We start from the raw sequence: 8,498 nt of genomic DNA on the forward strand, positions 1-8,498 counted from the left end.
ATGGAGAGGAAGGCAAGGCATTACCAAGTTATAATAGACTGGTCCAAATCTAGGAAGATAAGGGTAAATTCCAAGGTAAACAAAAAGAAAGCTAACAAACCTACTCATCAAAATAAAGAAGGAGAAAAATAAAGTCTCAGTAAAAACAAAACCTACAAAAACAAAAGAAATGAAAAAAAAATCCACTAACAAAAGGAACTCAGCACAGGAGAGTAAGAGAAACAAAGAAAACGTCAGCACCACAAAAAAAAAGCACTACATAATGACAGCAATAAACTCACACCTATCAGTAATTACACTGAATGTAAATGGCTTAAATGCACCCATAAAGAGAAGGAGAGTGACAGAATGGATAAAAAAGAAAAAAACAGGATCCATCAATATGCTGTCTACAAGAGACACACCTTAGAAACAAAGATGTGAATTTATTAAAAATCAAAGTGTGGAAAAAAATATATCAAGCAAACAGCTACCAAAAAAGAGCAGGAGTGGCAATACTAATCTCAGATAAAATAGACTTTAAAACAAAATCCACCCTAAAAGACAAAGAAGGACACTACATAATGATTAAGGAGAAGATCCATCATAAAGACATAACCATAATAAATATCTATCCATCCAATGACAGGGCTCCAAGATACATAAAACAAACTCTAACAGCACTGAAAAGAGAAATTGACAGTTCCACAATAATAGTAGGAGACTTCAACACACCACTCTCAGTAAAGGACAGAACATCTAGAAAGAAACTCAGCAAAGATACAGAAGACCTAAAGGTCACAATCAGCCAACTTGACCTCCTAGACATATATAGAACACTATCCCCAACAGCTGCAAAGTACACATTCTTTTCCAATGCACATGGAATGTTCTCCAGAATAGACCACATCTTAGGCCACAGAGCAATCCTTAACAAGATCCAAAACGTTGAGTTAATACAAAGCATCTTTTCTGACCACAATGCCATCAAGGTAGAAATTAACAACAGGAAGAGCAAAGAAAAAAAAAAGTACAATTAAAAAAAAAGCTATTGCAAGAAACCTACATCAATGGAAAAACATACCATGCTCATGGATAGGAAGAGCCAACATTGTAAAAATGTCAATTCTACCCAAAGCAAACTACAGATATTAGCAATCCCAATCCAAATACCAAAAGCTCTCTTTAATGATATGAAAAACTAATCACCGACTTTATATGGAAAGGAAAGAGGCCCAGAATAAGCAAATCATTACTGAAGAAAATGAACAAAGTAGGAGACCTCACACTACCTGATCTCAGAACTTACTATGTAGCCAGTTTAGTGAAAACAGCCTGGTACTGGTACAATGACAGAAAGATTGACCAATGGAGCAGAATCAAGAACCTACTTGTAAATCCATCCACTTATGGTCAGCTGTTCTTTGATGAAAGACCAAAGACCATTAAATGAGGAAAAGATGGTCTTTTAAACAAATGGTGCTGACAAAACTGGATGTCTATCTGTAAAAAAAAAAAAAAAAGAAAGAAAGAAACAGGATCCATACTTCACACCATTCACAAAAACTGACTCAAAATGGATAAAAGACCTAAATATAAAACCTAAAATGATAAAGTTCATGGAAGAAAAAATAGAGACAATGATAGGGGCTCTAATACATCACATAAATTCAATACAGGCCATAACTAACAATATACAAATACCAGAAGATAAACTACATAACAGGGATCTCCTAAAAATTAAACACACTCATCAAATAACTTCACCAAAAGAGTAAAAATAGAACCTACAGTCTAGAGCGAAGAAATTGGCTTTGACATATCCGACAAGGGTCTAGTCTCTAAAATCTATAGAATACTTCAACACCTCAACAACAAAAAGGCAAATAATCCAATTAAAAAATGGGTAAAGGATATGAACAGACACTTCACCAAGAAGACATTCAGACAGCATACAGACACATGAGGAAATGCTCGCAATCATTAGCTATTAGAGAATGCTAATCAAAACTGTAATGAGACACCATCTCACCCTGTCATTAGTGGCACGAATCAAAAAAACAGAAAATAACAAATGTTGGAGAGGCTGAAGGGAGATTGGAACTTTTATGTACTGCTGGTAGGAACGTAAAAGTGTACAACTATTTTGGAAAACAGTATGGGGCCTCCTTAACACACTAGAAGTAGAAATACCATATGATCCAGCAATCCCACTCCTAGGGATAAGAGCTATCACGCAAATAGAAATATTCGCACTCTCGTTCATTGCAGCACTATCCACAACAGCAAAATGATGGAAACAACCTAAGTGTCCATCAACAGATGAATGGATAAACAAATTATGGTACACACAGACGACGGAATATTATGCAACAATAAAGAACAATGATGAATCTGAGAAATATGTCACAACATGAAGGCCATTATCCTTAGTGAAATAAGTCAATCACAAAAGGACAAATATTGTATGAGAACCCTATTGTAAAAACTCAGGAAAAGGTTTACACGCAGAAAAAAAAAGAACTTTGATGGTTACAATGGATGGGAGGGTTGGGGAGGGGAAATCACTAACCAGATAGTAGACAAATTAACTTTGGTGAAGGGAAAGACAACACACAATATTGGGAAAGGCAGAACAACTTGACGAAGGTAAAATCAAAGAGACTTCCTAGACACATCTATATACCTTGAGGGACTAAGTTACTGGGGCTGAGGGCTGGGGATCATGGTCTCAGGTGACATCTAGGTGAATTGGCATAACATAGTCATAAAGAAAATGTTCTACATCCTACTTTTATGAGTCGCATCTGGGGTCTTAAAAGCTTTTGAGCAGCCATCTAAGATACATCTATTGGTCCCATCAGGTTCAGAGCAAAGGAGAATGAAGAAGACTAAAGAACCACTAAAAATATCACTCTAAAGGAATAATGGACCACATGAACCACAGCCTGTACCAGCCTGAGCCCAGAAGAACTAGACAGTGCCCAGCTACCACCACCAACTGCCCTGACAGGGATCACAACAGAGGAAGAAAAATGTAGAACAAAATTCAAATTCACAAAAAAAGACCAGGCTTACTGGTCTGACAAAGACTGGAGGAATTTCCGAGACTATGGCCCATGGACAGCTTGCTAACTCAGAACTGAAGCAACTTCCAAAGTCTACTTTTCAGCAAAAGATTAGACAGGCGTATAAAACAAACAATAACACACGTGAGGAATGGGCTTCTTAGTTTAGTCAAGTATAGGAGACCAAATGGGCAACACCTGCCTAGAAGCAAAGACGAGAAGGCAGGAAGCGACAGGAAACCTGGACAAATGGACATGGGGAACCTGAGGTGTAAAGGGAAAGGGGGGAGTGTTGACATACGCGGGGATTGCAACCGATGCCACAAAACAATTTGTGTATAAGTTTTTGAATGGGAAACTAATTTGCACTGTAAACTTTCACCTAAAACACAATAAAATAAAAATAAATAAATAAATGAGTTTATCAAATCATTTCCTGAAAGGATGATGATGGGCTACCCATGAACAGAAAGGCAAAATTACACAGAGGCAGGGGCCATTGGGATAAATGTTATGAATCTCAACAGATACCCAATGTCTTTCGGCAGCTTACTCACGAATTCTAAAAGACAAATCATAATCTTTTATAAAAGATAAAAATTCCTTTTATTTTACAAATGAACATGTCTGTTTTGGTACAAACAACTCATTCATTCTTTCATTCACAGAACACTATAAATGTCAGAGACTGTACCACACTCCAAGGATAAAAAGGAGCAAAAAGCACAGGAAGGGGAGTATTTTATTTTCTTCTTTGTTTCTACCTAGGTTCTTGTTGCTTCTGCTGTTTTTATTTGTACCTAATGCAAAACATGCATTTTTTCCTCATTTCCTCTGCTGACTGACTCCTTTGCTGGCCCACCAAACCCCTATAAGATTGATGCTCAGCACATCACAGATGCTCAACTGATGCTTATAGAACATGGATGAATGCAGGTGACTTTTCACACCTTTCCAGGTCAGGAGGGAGTGGCAGTGGCTCCGGCCAGGCGCCATCCTGCCCAGTGACCTAGAAGCTCAGGAATCTGATCAAGCCACTTTGCAGAGGTCAGCCACTCCACCAATTGCCCATCAGTTTTCATCCTGTCCGCCAAGAACGAGAACAAAAGAAGTGAAATGCCAGCAGCTTTCAGTCTTTCCTCATCCAGTTTGATGGCCTTTTTGTTTTCTACTCTCTGAGTCTATTCTGGGAACTGTTAAGCAAAGGGCCATCTGATTTTCTCAGACTGCTATTCTTAATTCTCAGGAAGAAAAAGGCACTCACAGCTTCCTGCTTGCACGGGTTGAAGGATGAGGGATAATCCTAGATATATTGTATCCTCTATTATGCTTTTGGCAGCTAGGCTCCTGGGTGGTGCAAACAGTTTGTGCTCGGTTCAGAAAGGTTGGCTGTTCAAATTCACCCAGAGGCATCTCAGATGAAAAGTCTAGTGATCTACTTCCAAAAAATCAACCATTGAAAACTCTATGGAGCACAGTTCTACTCTGACACACATGGGGTCTCCATGAGTTGGAGTCGACTGGACAGCAACAGGTTTTGTTTATTGCCACTTAATAATAATTACACTTCCTTACAGCAAGTGCCGCACAGTTTCAAAATGTTTCCTTCCACATATAAAATTTCCTGAGAGATGGATAGCACAGGCAGTACTATTAGCATTAGGTGAAGAATGTGAAGCTAGGTATCCTCAAGCAACTTGCTGGAGATGACAAAACTAGCCATAATGGGAACGAGGGGTTGAAACCAGGTCCTTCAAATAAGTAACAGGAGCACAGGAGCAATCAGCATTTTGTTGTTGTTGTTGGGTGCCGTCGAGTAGGTTCCAACTCAGCAACCCTAACTACAGCAGAACGAAACACTGCTTGGTCCTATGCCATCCTCACAATCCATGTTATACTTGAGCCCATTGTTGCAGCCACTGTGTCAATTCATATCATTGAATGCCTTCCTCTTTTTCGCTGACCCTCTACTTTTTATTTTTTATTGTGCTTTAAGTGAAAGTTTACAGTTCAAGTCAGTTTCTCATACAAAAACTTATACACCCATTGCAATGTGACCCTAGTTGCTCCCCCTGTCTGTGACAGCACACTCCTGCTTTCCACCCTGGATTTCTCATGTCCATTCAAACAGCTCCTGACCGTCTCTGCCTTCTCATCTTGCCTCGGAACAGGAGCTGTTTATTTAGTCTCGTGTCCACTTGAGCTAAGAAGCACTCTCTTCACGACTGTCATTTTATGTCCCATAGTCCAATCTAATCTTTGTCTGAAGAGTTGGCTTTGACAATGGTTTCAATTCTGGGCCAATGGAGAGTCTGGGGACCATGTTTTCTGGGGTCCCTCTAGTCTCAGTCAAACCATTAAGTCTGGTCTTTTTACTAGAATTTGAGTTCTGCACCCCACTTTTATCCAGCTCCATCAGGGACTTTCTGTTGTGTTCCCTGTTAGGGCTAACATTGGTGACAACCAGGCACCATCTAGTTCTTCTGGTCTCAGGCTGATGGAGTCTCTGGTTTATGTGGCACTTTCTGTCTCTTGGACTAATATTTTCCTTATGTCTTTGGTGTTCTTCATTCTCCTTTACTCCAGGTGAGTTGGGACCAATTGATGCATCTTAGATGGCCGCTTGCTAGCTTTTAAGACCCGAGATGCCACTCACCAAAGTGGGATGCAGAACATTTTCTTAATAAACTTTGTGATGCCAATTGACTTAGATGTCCCCTGAAACCATGGTCCCCAGACCCCTGTCCCTGTTACTCTGTCCCTCAAAGTATTTGATAGTGTTCAGGAAACTTCTTAGCTTTTGGTTTAGGCCAGTTGTGCTACTTCCCTTGTATTGTGTATTGTCCTTCCCTTCACCTAAGATAATTCTTGTCTACTATCTAGTTAGTGAATACCCTCCTCCATCCCTCCCCACTCTCATAAACATCAAAGAATGTTTTCTTCTGTGTTTAAACCTTTTCTTGAGTTCTTATAATAGTGGTCTTATAAAATATTTGTCCTTTTGCTACTGACTAAATTCACTCAGCATAATGCCCTCCAAATTCCTCCATGTTATAAGATGTTTCACAGGTTCACCATTGTTCTTTATCATTGCGTACTATTACATTGTGTGAATATACCATAATTTGTTTATCCATTCGTCCGTTGATGGGCATCTAGGGTGTTTCCATCTTTTTGCTACTGTGAACAGTGCTGCAATGAACATGGGTGTGCATATATCTGTTTGTGTGATGGCTCTTATTTCTCTAGGATATATTCCAAGGAGTGGGATTGCTGAATCATATCATACTTTTATTTCTAGCCTTTTAAGGGAGCACCAAATCGATTTCCAAAGTGGTTGTACCATTTTACATTCCCACCAACAGAGTATAAGTGTTCCACTGTCTCCACAACCTCTCCAACATTTATTATTTGGTGCTTTTCTCTGGATTAATGCTAGCCTTGTTGGGGTGAGATGGCATCTCATTGTAGTTTGTATTTGCATTTCTCTAATGGCTAATGATCGTGAGCATGTCCTCATAAGTCTGTTAGCCGTCTGAATGTCTTCTTTGGTGAAGTGCTTGTTCATATCCTTTGCCCATTTTTTAATTGGGTTATTTGTCTTTTTGTTGTTGAGATTTTGCAGTATCTTGTAGATTTTGGTGATTAGACGATGATCAGATCTGTCGTAGCCAAATTTTTTTTCCAGTCTGTAGGTTGTCCTTTCACTCTTTTGGTGAAGTCTTTTGATGAGCATAAGTGTTTGATTTTTAGGAGCTCCCAGTTATCTAGTCTCTCTTCTGGTGCTTGTGCATTGTTACTTATGGTTCATATTGTGTTTATGCCATGTATTAGGTCTCCTAGCATTGTCCCTATTTTTCTTCTATGATCTTTATCATTTTGGATTTTATATTTAGGTCTTTGATCCATTTTGAGTTGGTTTTTGTGCATGGTGTGAGGTATGGGTCTTGTTTCAGTTTTTGCAGATGGATATCCTGTTATGCCTTGCTGACCCTCTACTTTACCAAGCATGATGTCTTTCTCCAGTACTCATCCTTCCTGATAACATATCCAAAGTATGTGAGATGAAGTCTCTGCCATCCTTGTTTCTAAGGAGCATTCTGGCTGTACTTCTTCCAAGACAGATTTGTTTATTCTTTTGGCAGTTCATAGTATATTAAATATTCTTCACCACTACCATAATTCAAAAGCATCAATTCTTCTTTGGTCTTCCCTATTTATTGCCTAGCTTTCAATGCATATAGGCAATTGAAAACACCCCATGGTTTGGATCAGGTGCACCTTAGCCTTCAAGGTAACATCTTTGCTTTTTAACACTTTAAGGAGGTCTTTTGCAGTAGCTTTTCCCAATGTAATACGTTGCATGGTTTCTTGACTGCTGTTTCCATGGGTGATGATTGCGTATCAAAGTAAAAAATGAAATCTTTGACAACTTCAATCTTGTCTCCGTTTATTGTGATATTACTTACTGGTCCAGTTGTGAGGATTTTTGTTTTCTTTATGTTGAGGTGTAATCCACACTGGTGGCTGTGTCTTTGATTTTCATCACTAAGTGCTTGTGACGGTTAAGATTGTGTGTCAACTTGGCTGGGCCATCATTCTCAGTGTTTATATGTGATCACTCCCATGACTGAATATAGTGTGAGTAGCCAATCAGATGAGGGGGAGTTTCCTTGGGGGTGTGGCCTGCATATGAATATAAGCAGATGTTCTGGCTGTTTGCTCACTCTTGATCCTCCAGCTGCCTCCTGTCGTCTCACCTCCAGTTCTTGGGACTTGAGCTGTCAGCTTATCTGTTGAACTTGGGATTCGTCGATCTTCATAGCTTGTGAGCAGAGCCCTGCTGTCTGACCTGCTGATCCTGGGTTCACCAGCCCCTGCAGCTACGTGAATCAGGAGAAACCTTGCAGTCTTGCCTGCTGATCTTGGAATTTGTCAACCTTCACAGCCTGTGAGCTGGAGCCCTGCTCTCCAACGTGCCGATCTTGGGCTCACCAGCTTCTGCAGCTGTGTGTATTGGGAGAGGCCTTTACCCTGATCCACGGACTTGGGACGTTCTAGCCTCTACAATCACATGAGCTGTTTCCTTGATATGAATCTCTCTCTATATATATTTATACTCTTTACTGGTTTTGCTTCTCTAGAGAACACAACCTAAGACAGTGTTTTAAGTCCTCTTCACTTTCAGTGTCACAGCCCCTCACACGGGGCACCATCTGTCGCAGCCCCTCACACAGGGCACCATCTGTCGCAGCGGCGGCGAATGTCAGGACAGCGGAGACAGTAACCAAACACAACTCTTACAGAGAAGTGGGGCCAGGAGGGTCACTCTGAGGAGCCGACCCCAGCTTCAGTCCCAGGAGTTTATTTATAGTCAATACAGCAAGCAGTGAAGCAAATAACAGAGCAATGGGCTTTGGGTGCGGGCAAGGGAGAAGGAATTCAGGTAAA

Source organism: Trichechus manatus, unplaced genomic scaffold (genome assembly GCF_000243295.1).
Source record: "Trichechus manatus latirostris isolate Lorelei unplaced genomic scaffold, TriManLat1.0 scaffold00227, whole genome shotgun sequence".
NCBI classification, from domain to species: domain Eukaryota; kingdom Metazoa; phylum Chordata; class Mammalia; order Sirenia; family Trichechidae; genus Trichechus; species Trichechus manatus.